Below are 25527 nucleotides of genomic sequence, written 5' to 3'. Positions count from 1 at the left end.
CAGCTGACTGGTGCCTGTCAAAACAGCAAAAATCAGTACAAAGAAGGCAGAAGTAGCAAACAGTGCTTTCACTGAATTGATCATTCAGATGAAGGCCAAAAATGGAACAGTTCACAGAGTACGTTAGGGGAGCGGAGCTGTGACTCAGTCACAAGGGTGAAATATTCTAAAATGTTTCTACATAACAGTTAAGTTTTCCTCTATATCCTCTCTCAATTTGCTAAATTCGCTGCTGCTGCCTGTACCTTAAGATACCTTGATAGAGTTAATCTTTCTTGGCTCAGATCTCCCTACCTTCCTAGTTGCTCTTCACACACCCCTTTGTCCTCCCCCACCTGCACTCACTTCTGCTCTCTCTGTTTTAAAAGTTGAAAGTTATAGTTTTTACAGAAACTTCCAAGAGAAAGCAATTGAAAAACAGAACAAAACAAACAAGGAGAAAGGAAAAACTTTACTTTACATAAGCCCACTATATTAATTATTTTAACCCTTCAGAAATGCAACAGCTGAAATTATGCCTAATTTTCTTGAAGATATGGTTGCCAAGCAACAGAAATGCAGACTCTGCTTCTAATCCTAACCACTGAGTAATATTTGAAACATGGGCTTTTCTTATTTCCATATAGCAGAGTTTTAAAATAAAGTTTAATATAAAGTAATGGAAAATGCCTTAAGTTACTACATTGATACAACAAATTTGGAAAATGTTCATATGGATTTTTATCAATTTTTATTTTAAAAAGTTTTAAATAAAAGGTAATAACTTGCTTTTTAAAATATTTAACCCTTTTTTATTTTAGTTATTGCCTTGTTTTATATAGTTATAAATAGAATTCTAGCACCATTTGTTCTTAATTGTAAGTTTGTCCTGTATGTCACCTGTATTGTATGTTGTGTGACATCATTATTTTAATTTTGTTGCAACAAAAGCAAATTTCTGTTTTACTTCTCATATACATAGCACGGTGGGACACACTTTAGTAATGTCTATCCCAGTATTTCAGAACACTCAGCCTACTACCAGTAATAATACAGGTTGTAACTGTAATTGCCCTAACAGCAATGTGTTGCTATCTGCAGTACCACGAGGGCCAAACTACAGTACCCAGACTGGAAAAGGATTGTTAAGCTTGGACATAAAGTGCTGTCATATGTACACATAGATAGTATGCATATATACCCATATGTAACATGCAAATATATACACCATATCCATACATATTAATTATCTAGGAGTGCCCCAAAGAATCATAGAATATCAGGGTTGGAAGGGACTTAGGAGGTAATCCAGTACAATCCCCTACTCAAAGCAGGACCAATTCCCAACTAAATCATCCCAGCCAGGGCTTTGTCAAGCCTGACTGTAAAAACCTCTAAGGAAGGAGATTCCACCACCTCCCTAGGTAACCCATTCCAGTGCTTCACCACCCTCCTAGTGAAATAGTGTTTCCTAATATCCAACCTAGACCTGCCCCACTGTAACTTGAGACCCTTATTCCTTGTTCTGTCATCTGCACCACTGGGAACACCATCCTTCCTCCCCAGGGAACCCACACCCACTATCTCCACCTTACCTCAGTATATGGCTACTGCCAGTCATCATCTAGCCCCCTGCGCCCTGGGGCAGACTGCAGTATCAGCCAACCCATCACTGGCAAGGTTGGGTTTGGACCTGCTGCCTTGGCCTACCCCTGGGCTGCCCTCTGCAACCCCCAGTACATTTTAGCCCAATGCTAGGCTGCAGCCTGGGTCTTTCCAGGCTGGAGCTCCCCAGCCTTTCTCCCAGCCCTGCTTCACTCAGGTACCATGTGTCTAGCTGCCTGCAGCCAGGCCCTTCTCCCTCTACAAGAGGCTTCCAGCCTCTTTATACTGGCCAGCTGTGGCCTGACTGGGGCGTAGCCCAGCTGCAGCCACTTCCCAATCAGCCCAGCTTAGTAGCTCCCAGCCACAACCCTCCTCCTGGGCTGTTTTAAGCCTTTTCAAGGTGGAGCAGGTGGTCGCCCCGCTATACCACCTAATAGTCCATTCATCCAATCCATACTTCTTTAACTTGCTGGCAAGAATACTGTGGGAGATAGTATCAAAAGCATTGCTAAGGTCAAGGTATATCATGCGCACCGCTTTCCCCATATCCACAGAGCCAGTTACCTCCTCATAGAAGGCAATCAGGTTGGTCAGGCATGACTTGCCCTTGATGAATCCATGTTAACTGTCCTGATCACCTTCCTCTTCTCCAAGTGCTTCAAAATGGATTCCTTGAGGACCTGCTCCATGATTTTTCTGGGGACAGAGGTGAGGCTGACTGATCTGTAGTTCCCTGGATTCTCCTTCTTCCCTTTTTTAAAGTTGGGTACTATATTTGCCTTTTTCCAATTGCCCGGGACCTCCCCCGATTGCCACAAGTGTTCAAATATCATGGCCCATGGCTCTGCAATCACATCGGCCAACTCTCTCAGCACCCTCCAATGCATTGCATCGAGCCCCATAGACCTGAGCATGTCCAGCTTTTCTAATTAGTCCTTAACCTGTTCTTTCACCACTGAGGGCTGCTCACCATCTCCCTATACTGTGCTGCCCAGTACAGCAGTCTGGGAGTTGACCTTGTCTGTGAAGATTGAGGCAAAAAAAGCATTGAGTACTTCAGCTTTTTCCACATCCTCTGTCACTAGGTTGCCTTCCCCAGTCAGTAAGGGGCTCACACTTTCCCTGACCTTCTTCTTGTTGCTAACATACCTGTAGAAACCCTTATTACCCTTCACATCCCTTGCTAGCTGCAACTCCAATTGTGCTTTGGCCTTCCTGATTACACCCCTGCATGCTCAAGCAATATCTTTATACTCGTTCCTAGTCATCTGTCCAAGTTTCCACTTCTTGTAAGCTTCCTTTTTCTGTTTAAGCTCACCGAAGATTTCTCTGTTATGCCAAGCTGGTTGTCTGCCATATCTGCTATTCTTTCCACATATCAGGATGGTTTGTTACTGCTTCCTCAATAAGGCTTTAAAATACAGCCAACTCTCCTGGACTCCTTTCCCCCTCATCTTAGCCTCCCAAGGGATCCTGCCCATCACTTCCTTGAGGGAGTCAAAGTCTGCTTTTCTGAAACCTAGGGTCCATATTCTACTTCTCTCCTTTCTTTCTTTTGTCAGGATCCTGAACTGGACTATCTCATGGTCACTGCTGCCCAGATTGCCACCCACTTCTACTTCCCCTACCAATTCTTCCCTGTGTGTGAGCAGCAGGTCAAGAGAAGCATGGCCCCTAGTTGGTTCCTCCAGCATTTGCACCAAGAAGATGTTCCCAATACTCTCCAAAAACTTCCTGAATTGTCTTTGCACTGCTGTATTGTTCTCTCAGCAGATGTCAGGGTGATTGAAATCCCCCATGAAAACCAGGGCCTGTTATCTGGAAACTTCTGTTAGTTGTCCAAAGAAAGCCTTGTCTACCTCATCCTCCTGGTCTGGTGGCCTATAGAAGACTCCCACCACGACACCACCCTTGTTGCTCTTGCCTCTAAACTTAACTCAAAGACTCTCAACAGGCTTTTCTCCAATTTCATACTGGAGCTCTGAGCAATCATACTGCTCTCTTAGAAACAGTGCAACTCCTCCACCTTTTCTCCCCCGCCTGCCCTTCCTGAATAGTTTATACCCACCCATGACTGTGCTCTAGTCATGTGAGCTATCCCACCAAGTCTCTGTTATTCCAATCACATCATAGTTCTTTTACTGTGCCAGGACTTCCAATTCTTCCTGCTTATTTCCCAGGAGTCTTGCGTTCATATATAGGCACCTAAAATAACAAGCCGATTGCCCTACTTTATCAGAATGAATCAGGAGGTCTCCCCTGTTGCACCCCATTCCTTGTGTTTCCTTCCAGTATCCCACTTCCACACTTATCTCAGAGCTTAGGTCTCCATCCCCCGGCAAACTTAGTTTAAAGCCCTCCTCACTATGTTTGCAATCCTGCCTGAAAAGATGCTTTTCCTTCTCTTCATTAGGTGAATCCCATCTCTTCCTAGCAATCCTTCCTTGAACAACATCCTATGGTCGAAGGATGCAAAGCCCTCTCTCCGACACCACCTGCATAACCACGCATTTACCTCCACAATTCGATGATCCCTACCTGGGCCTTTTCCTTCAACAGGGAGGATGGATGAGAACATGACTTGTGCCTCAAACTCCTTTATTCATCTTCCCAGAGCCATATAGTCTGCAGTGATCCGCTCAAGGTCATTCCTGGCAGTATCATTGGTGCCCACATGGAGAAGTAGGAAGGGGTAGCGGTCTAGGGCTTGATCAGTCTTGGCAGACACTCTGTCACCTCCTGCATTCTAGCTCCAGGCAAGCAGCACACTTCTCAAGTTTCCCGGTCTGGACGGCAGATGGATGACTTCATCCCCACAGGAGGGAGTCCCCGATCATCACCACCCATCTCCTCCTTTTGGGAGTGGTGGTCGTGGAACCCCCATCCCTAGGACAATGCATCCCATGTCATCCAGTCAATGGGGTCTCCTTCTGATCCCTTCCCTCAGATGACTCTTCCAAACTATTCTCCACCATAGTACCTGTGCAGAGAGCCTGAAAATGGTTTCTTACCTCTAGCTGTATTGGGGATACATGGGTTCTCCTCTTTCTTCTTCTGGAGGTCACATGCTGCCAATTTTCTTCCCTGTTCTGCACTGCCCTCTGATTCTTCAGCATGCTGTGCCTGCAGTACCAAAAACGCACATAGAACCATAGAATATTAGGGTTGGAGGAGACCTCAGGAGGTCATCTAGTCCAACCCCCTGGTCAAAGCAGGACCAACACCCACTAAATCATCCCAGCCAGGGCTTTGTCAAGCTGGACCTTAAAAACCTCTAAGGATGGAGATTCCACCACCTCCCAAAGTAACCCATTCCAGTGCTTCACCATCCTCTTAGTGAAATAGTGTTTCCTAATATCCAGCCTACACCTCCCCCACTGCAACTGGAGACCATTGCTCCTTGTTCTGTCAGCTGCCACCACTGAGAACAGCCTAGCTCCGTCCTTTTTGGAACCTCCCTTCAGGTAATTGAAGGCTTCTATCAAATCTCCCCTCACTCTTCTCCTCTGTAGACTAAATAACCCCAGTTCCCTCAGTCTCTCCTTGTAAGTCATGTATCCCAGCCACCTAATCATTTTTGTTGCCCTCCGCTGGAGTCTCCAATTTGTACACATCCCTTCGGTAGTGGGGGGACCAAAACTGGATGCAATACTCCAGATGTGGCCTTACCAGTGCCGAATAGAAGGGAATAATCACTTCCCTCGATCTGCTGGCAATGCTCCTACTAATGCAGCCCAATATGCCATTGGCCTTCTTGGCATCAAGGGCACACTGCTGACTCATATCCAGCTTCTCATCCATTGTAATCTCCAGGTCCTTTTCTGCAGAACTGCTGCTTAGCCAGTTGGTCCCCAGCTTGCAGAGGTGCATGGGATTCTTCCTTCCTAAGTGCAGGACTCTGCACTTGTCCTTGTTGAACCTCATCTGATTTCTTTTGGCCCAATCCTCTAATTTGTCTAGGTCACTCTGGACCCTATCCCTACCCTCCAGCATATCTACCTTTCTCCCCAATTTAGTGTCATCTGTGAACTTGATGAGGGTGCAATTAATCCAACCTCCAGATCATTAATAAAGATGATGAACAAAACCGGCCCCAGGACCAATCCCTGGGACACTCCGCTTGATACCATCTGCCAGCTAGACATCGAGCCATTGATCATTCCTAAGAGGTGCTAGGCACAGAGCACTCAAGCAAATACATTCAAGAAGGGTGGTACCAGAACACCTCGATACCAACACATCCCTAAAGAGAACAGGAACACATTGACCCATCCTAAAGATAAGCTCAGGATGGCAGTGTGATGGATAGAGATGTACAATGTGATGGGTAGTAACTGGCTACATCAGAGGGTGTTAACTAACTACATCAGAGGGACAGTACATAACTTATTTATATCGGGGTATAAAGTTATATCTCAAAGAGAGTGTCTTTGTCTAGCCTAGAGAAGAACGAAAAGTCCTGCCATTCACTGAGCTGGTCCACTGTTAATGGGCATACATGTATTAGTAGTTCGGTAGAGTCTGTGGGATACTAGTACCGTGCTTCATCAACAATAAACCTGGCTGGGTGCCTTCCTCCCTTAATAGATCCTGTGGTCATTGGGCAGTTCGCTCAAGATCTGCTGTGCCAGCTGTCTGCACAGAGCTGGGACAATACACAGGGAGAACACACACGCAACGAAACATCTTACCACAGATGCTGCTCCTGAATCAATCAGAGGGGTTGCTGTAGAGCCATAAATCACGCTGCAACTAGAGGGGGCTGGTGTGCACTACTTCCAGCCATACTCCCCTTTTAGGAGAGTTGTCTTGGTGGCTTTGTGGGAGGGACAATTAAGCAAATCTCTCTTCTCACTCTCTCAGTGCAAATGAGAGGTCCTGTAACTGAAGGAAGCAGTGTTTATTTCTCAACTTTTGAAGTCTGACAGCTCAGCTACTTGAAATAAAAATACAGACATTTGTTAGGATTTGAAGGCAAGTTTTTTGTAACATTGTCCTCATTAATCCTGTCAGCCATGCATTTTCATTCTGCTCTTCAACACTTGCTAAAGATACACTACTTTTTTTGGCTCAGTCAAACTGGCTGTGAAACTTCCCTACCACTGCCAATAGGCACAAGAAAAACACTGGAAAGTCATTCCAATACCTGCATTATTCCCTCTGACCAGGGTGAGCTCTTCTAAAGCAAACCACTCTCCAGCACCTAAGGTATGTCTACACTTAAAACGATACAACAGCAGAGTTGCTCCGCTGCAGCTGCACTGCTGTAGCTCTTCAGTGTAGACATTACCAGTGCAGATGGGAGGATTCTTCCTTTGGTGTAGGTCAGCGGTTCTCAAACTGGGGGTCGGGACCCCAAAATGGCGAGGGCTGGCTTAGACTTGCTGGGGCCCAGGGCTGAAGCCCGAGCCCCACTGCCCGGGGCCAAAGCCAAAGCCTGAGGGCTTCAGTCCTGGGCGGTGGGGCTTAGGTTACAGGCCTTCTGCCTGGGACTGAATCCTTTATGCTTCAGCTTTGGCTCTCCCACCCAGAGCAGTGGGACTTGGGCTTTGGTCCCCTCTGTCCTGGGGTCATGTAGTAATTTTTGTTGTCAGAAGGGGGTTGCGGTGCAATGAAGTTTGTGAACTCCTGGTGTTGATAATCCACCTCCCCTAGAGGCTGTAGCTAGGTAAACTTCCCACTGTCTACACTGGGGGTTAAGTCAGCTTAACTACATCACTGAGGGCAGTGGATTTTTCACACCATGAGCAACATAGTTAAACTGACTTAATTTTCTAGTGCAAGGCAGGCCTTAATGTGGCTTAGGTTCAGGCACTGACCAGCAGCAGAACTCCTAGACAAGCAGAGTGAAATTCAAGAGTTTCCAGAGCAACTTTCAGACACTTCCTTATTTCCAATAGTAGGAACAACAAAGAGACATTGAGGGTCACGTTGGACTGTATGAACAGGAATCCTGGCTTGGTGTTATGGTGTGACAGAGGAAATAGCCCTTTTTGTGAGGGAGCAGTGTCGTACTGTATAATTCCAGTTCCTTTTGTGATCCCTCGGGAGGCAGAATTAAGGCTGGGCCTATATGTCCTCCATGGAGCAGCACCTTAACTATGCATTTGCTGGGTTTGTAAGTTGGGTTGGTTGGTCTGTTTTTTTTTTCTCACATGAACATTTCTTCCAGGGAGATGCAGAGAGGTTGTAACTGATCAGTTCCTGGATTCCTAATGTTTGAGTTTGGGGTTTTGAAGTCCCATACTAGTCCTGGCCGGGCACAGGGCACTGTTGTAAGGCACCAAGCGTAGATTCAGCATAATGAAGGCTTTTGTAAATGAATTTCCTTTTTTAAAAACATGTGACTGAACCAGGCTACAGGAGGCTCTGACATCTCTGTCAATGGAATGGTTTAACCTCTGGGACACCCAGACTTTGCAGACAATACTGGAGGTTTCTTTAAGTCTCAGAAAGTTTAATTCTGGGGTCATCCCTGACAGTGCTCCAGAAGCAGCCCCCATTGGAGGGAACGGCATACACAGCAGCTCCTTAAGAGTCACCATTTCATCAAAGGAAAGAGACTAATCACACTGACAGGCTAAAATACCCATGACACTGAAACAAAACTAGCCTCATGCTTGTACCAGGCCAAGTTCTCTATACAAACCTTGTAACACCTGACCCAGCCTTGTGCCCTGGCTCCCCAGCCCAATTTTCCATATTCCCTGGGTCTTTCTGATCCTTGCACTCCCTTCAGCCCCTGCCCAACAGAGATCCAGCCCCTTCCCCTTACACCCCAGGGACAGTGCCAACTTTACTGCTATGCCCAGAACCCCTCCTGCAGCTCTAGGTCTCCTGCACTTCTCCTCCACATCCAAGAAAGCTTCAGCTCACTCATTGCTCCCTGGACAGCTCTGGTCTTTTTCATATCCCAAACCTTTCTGGGTTTATTAACACATTCCCTTGGGAAATGCAGGCATTTGGATATCCCCATTTACGGGCAGGAACTGAGGCACAGAGACAGAAGCCACCTCACGACTTGCACCTCCAAGAACTGTGCTTGATACAATTTGCTCCATGTCACTCAGTGTGTGGCAGACCAGCCCTAGAACCCACTTCTTGTGGTCCTAGTGTGTGTCCCTTGACCACAGGTCCATCTTCTCATTCACTACACACCCATTTCAACATGTTCACGTATTGCTAACCAAAACTGTCTGTGCTTGACACAGAGCAGCATGGAGGTGGTCATGTAAAGCACAGCTAAGCACATAAATTCGGCTTACCCTTTCAGAGAGGCAGGGTGGATAAGAATTGGTGCTGCTGTGTGAGGGTGTGACGTTCCCCTCTGGTGTGATCTGGACCGGTGATCTGCTAGGTCTGGGAGCCAGCCTTACCCTGCTCTGCTGTGAGAACCCCCACTCCTGGGCTGTTCACACAGCCCCTGGCATGTAAGTGCTCCTTGGATTGTACAACCGAATGACACTAGCCAATATCTCCAGTCCCAGACACAACCCTAGGAACCTCCGTCTTGCAGTGTCCAGTCATGCCAGCTGGATGCTGCAAGTTTATATGAGTTCATCAATTTAACAAAGAAATTGATATGTACCAGGCTTGTTATCCTAAGGACATACTTCAAACCAAACACACTGCTTCAGGCTGCATAGCCATTTAATGACCAAGGATGGTGGGAAAATCAGAATTTTTGGGTTCTGTTCCCGCATCTGGATCACATTTCTAGTGATTTCAGCAGTGGCTAGAAAACATATACAGTGAACAACTTTGTGGCAAAAGATGGTGCGTTAGCATTCAAGTGACTTGGGTCTACACTATTGGAGAGTTGAGTTCTAATCCCAGTTCTACCTGACGCGACCTTGTGCAGTGTCAGTTATCGTAAATGTAGAAATGATAGTTGTCTGCTCCTAACATAATGAACCTTTGGCAAAATAAGTGTTGTAAAACATGCAGCTATATTAATAGTGGTCAGCAGGAGAAGAGACTTGGGCCACGTGTACACTACAAAATTTAGGTAGACCTAAATTATGCTGGTACGAAGCTGCTGCAGTTATTACATTGCTTCTGTGTGTCCATATTATGCTCCTTGTGTCGGCGGTGCGCATTCTCACTAGGAGCGCTTGTATCGATGCAGAGAGCAGTGAACTGTGGGTAGCTGTCCCATTGGGCAACTTGCCACCATGTAGCACAGGGTGTTTTGGGAAATGTAGTCGTGTGGACTCACCCCTGCGGCACCTCCTGCTGGCGACTTCTAGGAATTAGCACTTTCCAGCTCTGGAGCGCCCTCTGCAGGTCGGTGATCCACCTGTCCTCTGGCCCCCGTGTCCCTCTCTGGACTCCAGTGCCCTGTTAGCTGGGGTGCTGCCCCCTGGCAGTAACCCCTTTCTCTCAGGGTCTCCCCTCCCCAGGAAACCCCCACCCACTAGTCCCACCTCGCCTCAGTATCAGGCTACTGCCAGTCATCATCTAGCCCCCATGCCCTGGGGCAGACTGCAGTATCACCCTCCTCATCACTGGCAAGGTTGGGTTTGGACCTGCTGCCTTGGCCTACCCCTGGCCTGTCCTCTGCAACCCCCAGTACCTGTTTGCCTTGTGCTAGGCTGCAGTCTAGGGCTTTCCAGGATGGAGCTTACCAGCTCCTCTGCCTTTCCACAGCCCTGCTCCACTCAGGTGCCCTGTCTCTAGCTCCCCACAGCCAGGTGCTTCTCCCTCTAGACTACAGGCAGAGGAAGACTGATCCTTCTGACTTCTTTTGCCTTCTTATACAGCCCTGTTGCTCAGTTTGGGGCATGGCCCCAGCTGCAGCCACTTTCCCCAATCAGCCAGGGTTTTACCTTGCCCAGCCCCAGCCCTCTACAGGGTTTTTCCAACCCCTTCCAGGCTGGAGCGGGTGGTTACCCCACTACAGGAAGGCTTTGCAATGCTTCATGGGGCTGAAACGAATTGCACAGGGTGTCTGGTAGCATGGGTTCAACTTCCTACAATGCATTGTTCTCTATCTCATAATTTCATCTGCATCCCATGATATTTTGTGTCCTTTTAAAAATCACCTGCACAAACCTGAACGTCCCTCCTCACTGTCTGCCATCTGTGACAGAAGCATGGATCTTGCACAGCTCTGCACTATTGTGATGAGTGTTGCGTGCACGGGCCACCTGATCCTCCAGTATTTGCAGAGCCACAGGAGGAGCCACAGGGAACCTGATGATTCTCTGGAGCCTAGCTTGCTGTGGGACATAAAAAGAAACAAATCAGAGTTGTTGGTGGCATTCACAGAGCAGCTTCAGACAGTAGAGTGCCAATTTTGAGCCCAAGAAACAAGCACTGACTGGTGGGATCACATTGTCATACAGGTTTGTGATGATGAGCAGTGGCTGCAGAACTTTCAGATGAACAAGGCCACGTTCCTGGATCTGTGCACCAGACTCGCCCCAGCCCTCCAGCGCAGGGACACCAGACTGAGAGCTGCACTGACAGTGAAGAAACAAATGGTGATCACACTGTGGAAACTTGCAACACCAGATTACTGATCTGTTGGGAGTCAATTAGAGTTGGGAAATCCACCACAGCGGCTGTTGTTATGCAAGTGTACAGGGCTATTAATCGCCTCCTGCTATGAAGGACTGAGACTCCGGGCAGTGTGCAGGACATAATGGATGGTTTGCAGCAATGAGGTTCCTGAACTGTGGTGGGGCGATAGATGCCATGCACATCCCAATTTTCACACTAGACCATCTTGCCACTGAGTATATCAACAGAAAGGGCTACTTTTCTATGGTAATGCAAGTGCTGGTGGATTTCCAGGGATCCTTTACTGACATCAATGTAGGCCAGTCAGGGAAGGTGCATGACACACGCATCTTTAAGAACACAGGGCTGTTTAGAAAGCTGCAGGCAGGGACTTTCTTTCCCAATATTGAAATGGCAGTAGTTATCTCGGGAGACTCAGCCTAACCCTTGCTCTCATGGCTTATGAAGCCGCACACCAGCCATCTCAACAGCACCAAAATGCACTTCAACTACAGGCTGAGCAGGGGCAAAATGACGGTTGAATGTGCCTTTGGTCATTTGACTGGTCATGACACTTTCTACTTATGAGACTGGACCTCAGTGGGAAAAAAAAATTCCAATGGTTATAGCCACCTGCTGTGTCCTCCATAATATCTGTGAAGCAAAGGAGGGAAACGTCCACCGCAGAGGTGGATTGGCAGTCTGCTAATTTTGAGCAGTCAGATAAGCAGCACTATAAGAGCTCAATGGAGAGCTATACAACTCAGTGAGGCTTTGAAAGACCATTGTAATTGTAAGTCAGAATAGAGGGTATTGCTGTAGTGTATTCAACCTATCCTTGCTCTTTTGAAGCCCTGTATGAACACTTTGGTGAGTGCTCTGTGTGTGGTAATATAACATTACCAATGCATGTGTTAAAATTGTCTGTGAATGATGCCAGCACCACCCAGCATATGTTGTGAACTAATAAAGAAGAATTATATTTCTAAAACCAGACTTTTATTGCATAACAATGCAAATAGAAAAACATTTATAACTTAATAAATTAGAGGGGAAAAAAAACCTTATGAAGGGGAAAGAACAATCATTTCCATTTCAGATACATATACACTGACCTGTGAAAGACATGGGAAGCTGGGACTGTCTTTAATGTCCCAGAAGTGGAGGTGTAAGGGTAGTTCAGCAACACCTGATGCCATGGGGAATGTTGCAGGGGTGTTGGGAGGTCCTGATATGCAGGTCTCTATGGGCTGAAGAGGGAGGTTAGCATGGGATTGTTGAACCTGCAGGTCCATCAGAGTCTGCAGCATGTCTGTCTCCTGCCTGAGATGTGCAAGCATCTCCTGCTGCACATCCCTCTCCTTTTCCTATGCCTTTCTCCTCTCCGCTCTGTCCCTGTCCATGTTGTCTGCAAGGGTGATCCTCCAAGTCCTGTGCTCATTATCTGAAGCAGTGGAAGCTTGCAGGATCTGTTGGGACATATCAACCCCAGTCCTCTTCCTCCTTCCTTTTCTGGCCCAGCCATTCCACTGGTGTGGATGGAGAGTCCCTCAAGGCCACATTTACGGCTGCTGAAGATACAATACACAGATTTCAGTGTATTCAAGATAAATCTAAACTTAGGATACTGAACTCACTCCCCTTGATCCACACAAGTTGTAAGCACTACAGTCTAATTTCATCTTGGGATCTATACTGCACAGGAGCACTCACAGCACCAGCCATGGTGAATACAGCCCTGGGGCAGGGAGCGAATGGGGGAAATGATGGGTGTAGATCAGGGGCATGAGTATGTATAGGGCAACTGAACTGAATATTGGCACCATTATCCACAGGCGGTGGTGATTTTAGCTGGTACCTTCACAAGTGAGATAATGGTGGCTGAAAGGGAACAGGTCCTGCAGGTGACTGGCTGCCATCTGGGACTGTATGTGACTAGCTTGTGTGCTGCTATGGTTCCCACTGAAGTAACGGAGGAGTGGCATGGAAAATTGTCCCCCCGGCCTCACCCCTTCTGCCTGAGGCCCTCCCTGAGACAGTAGCCCCCCCTCCCGGAGAAGCCCTGAGCCCCCTCCTCAGCTGGAGCCCTGAACTCCCCTCCATCCCCATGGTCAGAGGACCCCCAGGCCAGCTGGAGCCTCGAGCCTCCCCACTCCCTACAGCCAGAGGAGCCCCGGGCCGGCCAGAGGGCCCCCGGCCATGCCATGCCTCTCATCCTGTGATGCTCCACAGGAAAAGCTCATTTCTTCCCAAAGAACCTGAGCTTTTGACATGCTCTGGAGTCCCGGGAGATTACTGATGAACCCAGGAAGCTGAGTAGCTCGTACCACCTCCTTAGCCACCCCAGAACCTGCATGGGACATAGTAACAAGAAAAACTTCCCATGCAAACTCCACAAACAGCATCCGGTGTCTGCAGCTATGCTAGGGGAGGCTTAGCCTGCCCTGGCTGATTATACCCACTGCCTATGCTGCTAGCATAAGTAAAAAAGAGTAAATCAACAGAGGTGTCCTGCTGCTTTGGGGGTTACATCCCTGTAATTTCAAAGCAAACAGCATATATACCAGTGGTTCCTTCCCCTGTATAATGCTAGACTGTAGGGACTGGCTGGACTGAGATGGAGTCAAACACATGTTCTGGCTCACCGCATATCTGGATCCCCTGGATGCCTATCCCCCATACTCCTCCTCCAGGGGTGCCATTTAGGGAGGGCTGTAGGGGCACCTGCCCCCTGAGTTTCATACCACAAGGACTGGCCCTGCAGATGGGCAATGTGGGCAATTGTCCAGGGCACTGTGGTCAGGAGGTCTTATGCAGAGCATGGAGGAGCATGCTGCCAGAGGGCAGGGGAGCGCCCAGAGCAGTGAGTGACAGCAGGGAGCATGGAGCTCGCTCTGCTCTGCAGAGGCATCCAAAGGGGCGTGGGGGGAGGCCAAGAGTGGCCAGAGGGCTGCAGGATGGCTCTGAGCTCCAGCAAGATACAGCTCCCATGTGACAGCATGGAGCCCACCTTCAGCCGCAGGCCAAGTGCCAGGCATCATGAGCCCCAGCAGCAGCAAATGCAGCTGTGGCAGAAGCTGATGGAGCTGCTGGTGCTTCTGAAGAGCAGGCTCACGCTGCGGAGGAAGAATTCCACCCGCTGACCCTGTCCTGCCCTTATAGCCGATGCCCCTCACCTATCCCCGCCATGCTGACACCTAAGGGAGACTAGTGGCCTCAGTCCCACTTCCTGGGGTAGCTGCCTGGGGAGGGGAGTTCCAAATAACTACCCCTTTCATAGAATCAGAGGATAGAATCAGAGAATATTAGGGTTGGAACAGACCTCAAGAGGTCATCTAGTCCAACCCCCTGCTCAAAGCAGGACCAGCACCAACTAAATCATCCCAATTAAAGCTTTGTCAAGCTGGGCCTTAAAAACTTCTAAGTAAGGAGATTCCACCACCTCCCTAGGTAACCCAGTCCAGTGCTTCACCACCCTCCTAGTGAAATAGTGTTTCCTAATAGCCAACCTAAACCGCCCCCCTGCAACCTGAGACAACTGCTTCTTCTTCTGTCATCTGCCACCACTGAGAACAGCCGAGCTCCATCCTCTCTGGAACCCCCCTTCAGGTAATTGAAGGCTGCTATCAAATCCCGCCTCATTCTTCTCTTCAGCAGACTAAATAACCCCAGTTCCCTCAGCCTCTCCTCGTAAGTCATGTTTCCCAGCCACCTAATCATTTTCATTGCCCCCGCTGGACTCTCTCCAATTTGTCCACATCCTTTCTGTAGTGGGGGGACCAAAACTGGACACCCTACTCCATGTGTGGCCTCACCAGTGCTAAATAGAGGGGAATAATCACTTCCCTTGATCTGCTGGCAATGCTCCTACTAATACAGCCTAATATTCTGTTAGCCTTCTTGGCAACAAGGGCACGCTGCTGACTCATATCCAGCTTCTCATTCACTGTAATCCCCAGGTCCTTTTCTGCAGAACTGCTGCTTAGCCAATTGGTCCCCAGCCTGTAGTAGTGCATGAGATTCTTCCTTCCTAGGTGCAGGACTCTGCACTTGTCCTTGTTGAACCTCATCAGATTTCTTTTGGCCAAACCCTCCAATTTGTCTAAGTCACTCTGGACCCTATCCCTACCCTCCAGCATATCTACCTTTCCCCCAAGTTTAGTGTCATCTGCGAATTTGCTGAGGGTGCAATTAATCCCATCATCCAGATCCTTAATAAAGATGTTGAACAAAACCGGCCTCAGGACCAACCCCTGGGACACTCCACTTGACACTGCTGCCAACTAGACATTGAGCCATTGGTCACTACCCGTTGAGTCCAACAATCTAGCTGGTTTTCTATCCACCTTATAGTCCATTCATCCAATCCATATTTTTTAAACTTACTGAACATAAGAATGGCCATACTGGGTCAGACCAGAACACTCAGGGTGGGGACACCTCCTGGAGACCACTAACAGTTGATGTAAGTCTACACGGACAGTGCATTGACTTAACTATGTTGACCTTGACTCTACATCACCTGGGGATGTGATGTTATTAAGACAGCGTATTGGGGAAGTTACAGCAGCCAGAGCTGTAGATGTAGATGAAATGTAGATACATACACAGTTAAGTCAATGTAAGCAGTCTTGTGTTGACTTAACTGTTTGGAGTAGGCCAGGCCTTGGCTCCTGATCTCAAGGCTCCCAGCCTATTTCGTCTTCTTCTAGGCTAAAGGGTATATTTTGTAGGGGAGGATCTCGCTAAGCCCCCCCCCCCACAACTCTGACCAGAGATCTGTGCACAATGCTGGTGTTCCATGAAGGGATCACAGTGGGCCAGCACACCCGGAATACAACTTTTCCAGTTGTCAGTGTTGTTCTTTCTCTCTCTCTCCCTCTCTGTATAGTTAGGGCTGGAAATTAATCACAGTTAACACAAGCAAATAATGAAAAACAAATTAACTAGATTTTTAAAATAGTTGCGATTAATCACAGGTTTATGTATTTACTGTGAAAGCAAACAACTGCAGTGGCCGTGCAGCAGCGATCAGGTGTGCTGTGACTCCAGGATAGCTGTGATGGCTCATGGATGTCCAGTGATCACCAGTCAAAGCAACAGCTAGTGCATTTTTCAGAAGCTCCAACTTTGTAATCTTCTCTTTGTAATATAGGTCCTGATGCAATGCTCCTCCAGAGAGCAAAGTATATGACTGATTGGAAGATGCAGTTTGAATAACATCTCTTAGCCCTCTGTCATTTACAATGTTGAGTGGTCTGCAGTGATAGCTATCCATTTAGCAATGGCATTGGTTAACCTGTTGTACTTTGTTTGATCCATTGGCTTGAAGCGATCCTGAAACCCTGTAAGCGTACTCTGTTGCAGCTGGTGGGATTCATTTGCTGCTGGTGGGTTACCTGTAGCACAAGAACTGGAGGTGAAAGCATGTTTAGCGCATAGGTGGTACTGCAGACTCGAACTACATCGATGGTACTGGAGCTCAACCTTGCAGTAGCTACCAGAAAATCATCTTTTTATCCAGAGAACCATCCATACGTTTTTGAAAAATAGACTTCCCATTCAAAAGACCTGAACTTTTGCTGCTTTGCTCCATTAGCTTTTTCTGACATTTAATCACTCCAGATCATGAGAACACAGCAGAACTGTTCCAATGTCCGCCAAGCGATGAAGTACAGTAAGTTAAGAGGCTCAAAGCAGAAGCGTGCAATTAACACTTGTTGAAAAATAATGCATTAATTTGTTTTGCGTTCATCATTTGCATTAACTGCTATTAATTGGCAGCCCCCCCCAAAAAAAATAATTCTACATTTGTAAGTTGTACTTTCACAATAAAGATTGCATGACAGTACTCATATCAGGTGAATTGAAAAATACTATCTTTTCTTTAGCTTTTTCACAGTACAAATATTTGTAATGAAAAATAATAATATAAAGTGAGCACTGTACACTTTGTATTCTGTTTGTAATTGAAATCAATATATTTGAATATGTTGAAAAACATCCAAAAATATTTATAATAAATTTAAATCGGTATTGTATTATTGTTTAATGGTGTGGTTAGAACTGCAATTAATTGCAACAATTTTTTAAATCTTGTGATTAATAATGATTTTTTAAAAACCATTTGACAGCCCTGAGATATAATTTGGTGTTTGCAAGTACATAGGAAATGTTTTATTGAGCCCAAATCATTAATATTGTTACTTGATCTGGGGCAGGGAGGGCCCCTAGTTTATATATAAGTATGCACAAAAATCTATGGTAAAAGAATGCTGAGGTTTCCAAAGTCAAACACTCAAAAGTTAGCAAATACCAGAATTCAGTTTGCTTGTACAACCTTAATTTGGTCCCCCTGTGCACACGCATTATGGTACAGTTTTTAATTATAGAATCACATAATGTTTTTCCCACAGGATGCCTGCCTCATTCAATGCACAGAATGGACAGTGCTCACTAAATGAGTAGTTATTCAGTCATTTTTATCCTCATCTTTCAATCTGTGGCCCCAGGACTTACTTACTGCACACCAATCAAACCCTGCACTGATTGCAAAATTAATATCCTCCTGGGATTTTTATGAGGTTTATCACTGATATGAGTGCTTCACAAACATTAATAAATTATCTTCTCAACCCCCTTGTGAAGAAAGGTGATAGTACCCCATTTTACAGATGGGTAACTGAGTCACAGAGAGATTGAGACCAAAATTGTGAAAAATATCCAGCAATTTTAGGTGCCCAACTTGAGACACCTACAACCTGATTCTTCAGAGTACTTAGCACTTTATATGTTCAAAGCTCAGCTCCCATTGACTTCTCTTGTAGCCGGAATAGGGGCATGGAGGAAGGGGTGGAGTGGGGGCGAGGCCTGGGGTGGAGAGGGGGTGGAGCAGCCCCCGGCCACTTGCTAAGTCAGCACCATTGGGCAGAGGTCCTATAAACAACAGCCTCCTTGACTGTCCAACCCTGATTTGCTCCCAGAGCACTGTACATCTTGTACACTGACTGAGGTAGGGGTCCTTTGGAAAAAATACTCTGAGATCATGTAATTAAAGACTGTATCATAATGCATGTGTGCAAGGGAGCTGAATTAAAGTTGCACAGGCACCTTTAATTTTGCATTTCCTGCATTCTGAGTGTTTGACTTTGCATCCTTAATGTCCTTTTAATATAATTTCCTATGTTTATTTTTAAATGGAATTCTCTCATGTGGCATCTAAAGGGCTTTAAGACTTTGTAACATGGCCAAAACACTGTATTCTTCCCTCACATCATTCCTGCAAACCGTTGAACCATTTTAGCTAAAACTTTTTTCTACATGAGGAACATTGCAGCCTGAATGGTTAAAATTTGGCAAAGTTAAAAGCAACTGAAAAAGGTTCTTACAATGGAAGGTGTTAGGCAACCTTAATTTATAGGCCACTTCTAGCTCTGCCTGCAATCCTTCTCAACTATTTGAGAATACAGTAACTACTCGCTTAACATTGTAATTATGTCCCTGAAAAATGCGACTTTAAATGAAACGATGCTAAGTGAATCCAATTTCCCCATAAGAATTAATGTAAATGCGGGCGGGGGGGGGGGTGGTTAGGTTCCAGGGAAATTTTTTTCACCAGACAAAAAATGACAAAGTATAAGTTTTAAACAAACAATTTAATACTGTACACAGCAATGATGATTGTGAAGCTGGTTGAGGTGGTGAAGTTAGAGGGTGGAAGAGGGTGGGATATTGCCCAGGGAATGCCTTACTGCTAAATGATAAACTAGCATTCGGCTGAGCCCTCAAGGGTTAACACGTTGTTAATGTAGCCTCACACGCAACAAGGCATCACGAATGGAGGGAGGGGAGACAGCATGGCAGACAGAGAGACACAGTCTGTGTGTGGGAGAGAGAGAGTGATGCGCATTGCCCCTTTAAGTATGTTGACATCACTCTAAGTACATTGTCTTTAAAAAGATCAGGAAGTTGAGACAGCAGCTGCGGCCAGCAAGCTCTCTCTGTCCTGAGCCCTGTCCTGTCTCCACCCTGCTCTATAGGGAGAAGGGATAATCGGGGGGCAGGAGTAGGGGGAAAGGGGACACCCTGACATTAGCCCTCCTCTTTCCCCCTCCCCTGCACAGCAAGCTGGAGGCTCCTGGGAGCAGCTCCAAGGCAGAGATCAGGAGCAGCACATGGCAATGGGGGAGGAACAGCTGAACTGCCGGCAATTGGTAGCCTGCTGGGTGGTTACTGCACAGGGAACTTAGGGGAGCAGGTAGCTGCCAGTCCACCCTGGTTCCATGCCCCCACCAGCTAGCTCTAATGGGCTGCAAGCAGTGGACAAAGCAGGCAGCTGACAAACAATGTTATAAGGGAGCATTGCACAACTTTAAACGAGCATGTTCCCTAATTGATCAGCAACATAACGACGAAACAACGTTAACCAGGATGACTTTAAGTGAGGAGTTACTGTATATAATTCATGTTGTCTGATACTGTACATACTGAAAACAAATGAGGAAAAAACAGTTCTGTGAGCACAAGTGATCAAACCTGCTTTTTGACAATTTCCCATACAAATAAATGCTTCATTCATCTGTCATCTCTGACTCGCCTTAATTGTGGCTTGATCTTTCATTTCTTGTATCCAAAACTCACATTGATTTTAATGGGAGTTTTTCATGCACAAAATGCTGGATCCATCACAAAAAGGGATCATATTCCTAATGTTGCAAGCTGGAGAAGAAAAGTGCACTGAAAGGGTGAGCATCAGAACAAAGCATTTTGTAGATGAAAAACTCCCATTAAAATCATTGTGAGTTTTGGGTACAAGAAATGAAAGATCAAGCCACAATTAAGGTGAGCCAGACAAAAATACAAAGTCTGAGGAGAAGACGTTGTGAGAGGAGAAGACGTTGTGAGAGGAAAGGCTTAGAGCTTGCATTCAGGCTGTCTACGCTGCAATTTTATAACCCCACAGCAGAAGCTTGAGTCAGTTGACAGGTCAGCAAGGGGTGTTTAACTGCAGTGTAGTCATACCCCGTGCATACCCTGTGTATACTGTACCTTTCTTTGGATGCTGGTTTTATCATTTTCTTCTTTGACTGCTGGTTTAGAAAAAAATAGCACCCAAAATTAATTTAGAACTATATTCCTCAGGTAGACAAAGTAGTTCAGTTTTATATTAATGAAAAGAGGACTCAATGCTTTACTTTTCAGAGGATCTCAAATCTCTGGTTCTATATTGGCATATCATAGAAAATCCTGAGAGAAACATTTACATTTTCTAATAAGAGTTGGGGGGAAGTGGAATCAAAATAATCTTTTGCAGTCTGTCCAAATTCAAGGTATGCTAACAATCCTTCAATGCCACATAAAAATATAGAAAAAGCTACCTAAGCCCTGACTTCTTGCCTGGAATCTTGTGCAGTCACTTGCACCTGTACAAAACAACTAACCAAATCAGAATCTTCCGCAGACCCTTGTTGATGGCAGTGTTTTACATCTACTTTGCAGAAGCATAAATGACTACCCCAAGTGTAAGGCACTCATGCCCTCTGTAGATACAGGGGTCAAATTCTATGGACATGCAATCCACACTGAATCTAAGAAGTTCATGCATTTGTAACCAAGAGCAGTATTTCTTCTTTGATATTTACCAGGCCTGGGTAAATAGTGGGAAACAAATATTTGTTAAATAATTTAATTAAAAAGCTGCAAAATCGTTCAAATAAATAATGTGATAGATATTATTATTCAGTCAGCACTACTAGTGGGGGGTGAGGGGATTTTGTATTTATTAAAAAACATGCCTTTTGCAACCTCCGCATCACTTTACACAGGATTTGTGTCAGTTTTGTTATTGTTTTAAAAATAACTATCATTGATGCCTCTATTTCACAGACTTCACAAACAATCAGTAACACTTCTGAAATTAACACCTTTGACCTGTGAATAAAACTCTCTAGTTTATCTATTTTTGTTGCTTCTTGGAGGAGCAAATCCTGGAATAATTTTGTTTAAAGGAAGGGCAGAAGAGATAATTTAGCATCTCCCTTCTGTAGTTTTTAAGGGACTGATTTCTCTTTTACAATTCCGATATATGATTTTGCATGCAGCAGAGTGTAAAATAATGCACTTCCTGTCAGTAAAGCGAGGGAGGGTGGGGGGCATGGGGTCAAACCTGAAATCTAGGGTGGGGGACAGGATGCATTTACAACTAGGGGTGCAGCTGCACAGCCTTGCTTAAAGTGGTTTCCATCAGGGCCTGGCCTTGGAACAATGTGTACAGTAGGGGTGCTGAGAGCCATGGAACCAAACTGTAACCCCTGATTATGAGGGAAACCACTTCAAGCCAGGGGGTGCTGGACCCATAGTTCCAGAACCTGTGGTTTTCCATTATATCCAGGGTTTACAGTTCGGTTCCCTCGCTGTACACATGGTTCCTGCTCACCTACATCTAGGGATCGGGATGAGATTTTTAAAATCCCCTTTGAAAGGTGTTAATAGGACACCAAACAAAAGGCGTCGGGGGAGCTGGAGCTCCTAGCACCGCACTGCCCTGCTGCTACCGCGTTTTCCAGTCTCACCCCTGGGGGTGCGGGAGCTGAGAGCCCCGAGACAAGAGGGACCGGGCTGGCCCGGCTCAGCCCAGGGTCCCTGCCGTGGGCTGGCTCGGGATGGGGCCGATCGGGCGCTGCTCGGAGCACGCGGCCCAGGCCGGCCCGCTAGAGGGAGCCAGGCGGGAGAAGCGCGGGGCGGGGGCGGGGGCGTGGCCGTGACGCGCGGCGGCGGGCGGTGAGTATAGGCTGCGCGGCCCGGCCGGTGTCAGTGTGATGAAGATTGGCGTGCAGGTAAGCTGTCATTCAGCGCGGCCAGCGCGCACCCAGGGGCGGGCAGAGACCGGGGTGCGGGCAGGGGATGCTAGCGAGGGAGCCGGCCGCGCTGCGAGGCTGGGCACAGGCGCTGCGGGGCAGGCGGGGATGGGTAACCCCGCATGTGGGGCTGGCGGGGGCGGTGCAGGGGCAGAAGACGGGTGCGGTCTGGCTGGGGGCAGGGAGTGCGAGGTCGGCCCGGGCTCGAGGGGCAGGGGGTGCGGCGGGGTAGGTGAGCGGTGCTGGACAGGGGGTCCGGGATCGGAGGGGGCTGGAGAGGCCGGGGGTGCGGGGTCGGAGGGCACTGGAGGGGCAGGGGGTGTGGGGTCGGTGAGCGGTGGAGGGCATGGGATGTGGGATCGAAGGGGGCTGGAGAGGCAGGGGGTGCGGGGTCGGTGAGCGGTGGAGGGCAGGGGATGCGGGGTCGGAGGGGGCTGGAGTTGCAGGGGGTGCGGAGGGGCATTGGGTGCGGGGTCGCTGGAGGACAGGGGTGCGGGATCGAAGGGGGCTGGAGGGGCAGGGGGTGCGGGATCGGTGAGCGGTGGAGGGCAGGGGATGCGGGGTCGGAGGGGGCTGGAGTTGCAGGGGGTGCGGAGGGGCATTGGGTGCGGGGACGCTGGAGGACAGGGGGTGCGGGATCGGTGAGCGGTGGAGGGCAGGGGGTGCGGGATCGAAGGGGGCTGGAGGGGCAGGGGGTGCGGAGAGGCAGGGGGTGCGGGCGGGGGAGGCGCGGGGCAGGAGCGCTCGCTGGCTGAGGGGCAGAGGGCAGGACCGGCTGTTTCTGCGCTTGACTCCCTCCCCCTGGCTGCAGGAAGCTCCGGGCCGGGTTTCGCTGCCGGCAGCTGGGCAGGCTGCGGCGTGGGGCCCGGCTCCCTTCGCGGGCCAGGCTGGGGAGTAGCGGCGGGGCAGTGCCTGGCGGAGCGGCGGTGCTGGGGGCCGGCTGGCCATGCGGAGAGCAGGCTGCGGGAGGTGCAGCTCCGAACCCTGGCCTGGCAACCGGGCGATGGAGGATGGGTGCCCGGAGCCGCAGCTCTGAGCCCAGGGGTGCGGAGTTTGTGCGGGCTGAGGGGAGGGTTTCGGGGCAGCCCCGCCGCGCTGCGCTCCCAGTATTACCCCGCTGTGGATCCGGAGCTCCTGCGCCGGCGGCCTGCAAGGGTTAGTGCGGTCCGGGAGGGGAGAGCCCGGGGACCGGACAGGAACTGGGCCGAGTCCGCTGTTCTCCCCGGGCGGCTCAGCCGCCGCTCGCTGCAGACTGGGCAGCCCCCAGGCTGGCGCGTCTCGGCTGCCCGCGGCTCCGCTCTCCTGCCCTAGTCACCCGCGCCCCGGGGCCGGCCCCGTTGCCCCCGGTAGCGCCGCTCACTCACCGGAGGGAAGGGGACCGGGTGCTGCCCGGATCAGCCCCAGCAGCGGGATCCTGGCTCCAGCGGGCGAGGCTGCCCAGAGCTGGGCCGGGAACCGAGGATAATCGCTGCGGCCGAAGCCCGGGGCTCCTCGGAGACTGGCGGGGCTCAGCAGCGCGGCGGGCAGGGAGATCCGGACTCGCCCGCACGGCGGCTGCTCGGGGCTCGCCGCAAGCCAGAGCCCGCGGGAGCCGGGCTGGTGAGCGCCGCGTGTAGGGGCTGGCCGGGGAGCTCCGGCGCTCCACTGCGATGGTCTCCCTTGGCGAGCCTCCTGCGAGCTGCCCCGGCACCGCGGGGCCGATCCCGCCGGCGGGCGCTGTGCGGAGCCCCGGGCGTGGGGCTGGCGATGCCTGGGGCAGGCGGGGAGCAGCGCCTCTTGCGGGGCTGCTGCGGCCCAGGCGGGGGGCCCGGGCCGTGCCCTGCGGGGACGCTGGTCTCTGTGCGGGCGAGAGGAGGAAGCTCCGCCAGGCGCGGCTCGCAGTCCGGCCCGTGTCGCTTGGGGCTCTCGGCTCCAGCTGTGCGGAGCTGAGCCAGGCTGGCGCTACGCGCTGCGGACCAGCGGCTGCCCGCTGTGCCCTCCCCGGACCCCGCTGTGCCCGCCGCGCCGGCTCGGTGGGGAGGGACTCGGAGCCCTTGGCTTGGAACTGGGAGCTTTGTCCCGGCCGCTGTCTGGCCTGGCGCGGGGTGCGCGCCGCAAAACCGAAGGGTGAGTGAAATCCCGGGGCAGCAGCCGGGTTAGTGCGGGAAGGGCGAGCGCCCTGGGCCCGATCCCATTCTCCCGGGGGAGTGAGGGCAAAGCTCGGCCTAGTGTCCGCGCCCACTCCCGGCTCCCCCAGAAACGCGCCGGTCAGCGGGTTATTCGGAGCCTGCTCTTCGTACCGGAGCGCTCGGCTGCACGGATCGGACTCTCCCCTGGCACGGGAGCGGCTGCTGCCCTGCGCGGGCCTTGCCCGCCTGTCACACCCACCGCAGCCGGTTACTCGGTGAGGGCGAGGCCCTGCCCACGCGGTGTTTGGCTGTAACTGACCCTCCTGCGGGGAATGTCCCAGCACATCAGGTGTGAGCCGCTGATGGGATCGGGAGAACCTCTGGCCTGGGAGTAGCAGATCCGACAGGCATGATCACTTCCGCGGCCGTCAGGAGAGGGTGGGACTGTGCCGGCTTTGGCACGGAGTGTGTCCAGTCTGGTGCTGTGCCGGTTCCGGGCCAGTACGCGCTGGAGCCTACGCGTTGGGTTTGAAAGGGCTTAGGACCAAAGGGGAGAGAGGGCAGTTCAGTTGTGTGCGACTAGGGAACGCCAAGAGCGAACAAACAACGTGAATGGGGTGGGGGGGGATACATTAAACTTTAATCATGGCTTCGGTTTTGCTAATCTGTATGGGCTGAGAAGAAGAATCTTCCGCAAACGGGGCTAAGGCGAGAATAGATGAGATCAAGTGTCCTTCTACTAAACTACTAAATTTCCACTACATGCATCTGAGGAAGTGGGTATTCACCCACGAAAGCTCATGCTCCAAAACGTCTGTTAGTCTATAAGGTGTCACAGGATTCTTTGCTGCTTCTACTAAACACACCTTTGCCTTTTCAAAACAGCTTTCTGCTTCTCAGAAGCTTTGTCTCCCCCAGGTTTCAGCCTAGCCTGGGTTTTTGAATGACCCTCTCGGGCTGTGTCTCAAGTGAAAGGAGCGGAGCAGCAGTGCAGTAGCGATTTCTTTTCCACGCTGTGATGCACGGGGCTGCTGAGAGATGTTTAAGTGAGCGATGCAGTGGCTGGAGGTTCAGAGCCAGAAGGGATGTGCCTGGGACAGGATGGAAAGTGTGTGGATTAAATTAAATGCAAAGCAGGTTCCAGGAAGAGGGACTGGAGAAAGACAGGAAAAGGGATATGGAAAGTCCGCAAAATCAAACCCACCGATAGACTTGCCCTTTGCGTGGCTTGCTCAACGCTTTTTGCTGGATTCCTGCAGATTGAGGGGCTGCAGTGCTTTGCTGAGAGCAAAGTTGTCAAAATAGGTCACCTTGTGTACAGGAGAGAGCGTGAGTGTGAGACAGGGCTACAGGACAATTCTTTGTTTGAGTGCTGGTGCCCTGTTTCCATTGTTCCGGCAGTGCTGGGGCTAAGGACCTCAGCTCCAGACTCTCTGGATTCTGTTTTGAAATGAACCTTTAAAAATCGATTTGAC

General features: G+C 49.5%; 1 protein-coding gene and 1 long non-coding RNA gene across 9 annotated transcripts in view; one reads left to right on the top strand and one right to left on the bottom strand.

Moving 5' to 3' along the window:
- Positions 1–473: 473 nt before the first annotated feature.
- Positions 474–24568, bottom strand: LOC127033692 (uncharacterized). Of its 2 annotated transcripts, none has more exons than XR_007769179.1 (5): positions 24372–24568; positions 12204–12338; positions 10629–10805; positions 6276–6468; positions 474–2605 (listed from the first exon to the last, which is right to left on the bottom strand). It is a non-coding gene; the product is annotated as an uncharacterized LOC127033692 (long non-coding RNA). The 2 variants fall into 2 exon arrangements; XR_007769180.1 differs by having other exon boundaries at positions 10639–10805.
- The window catches only part of PKNOX2 (PBX/knotted 1 homeobox 2), a 623477-nt gene continuing 619817 nt past the window's right edge, over positions 21868–25527 (top strand). For 2 of the 7 annotated variants that reach the window (XM_050921671.1, XM_050921661.1), the window contains exon 1: positions 21868–21923. The gene's annotated coding sequence lies outside the window, so the exon portion shown is untranslated. The other 5 variants (XM_050921662.1, XM_050921669.1, XM_050921668.1 and 2 more) reach the window with 4 other exon arrangements.

Source organism: Gopherus flavomarginatus, chromosome 13, assembly GCF_025201925.1.
Source record: "Gopherus flavomarginatus isolate rGopFla2 chromosome 13, rGopFla2.mat.asm, whole genome shotgun sequence".
NCBI lineage: Eukaryota > Metazoa > Chordata > Testudines > Testudinidae > Gopherus > Gopherus flavomarginatus.
Note: the sequence above shows the minus strand (reverse complement) of the source record. Positions and strands in the feature narration are given on the sequence as shown.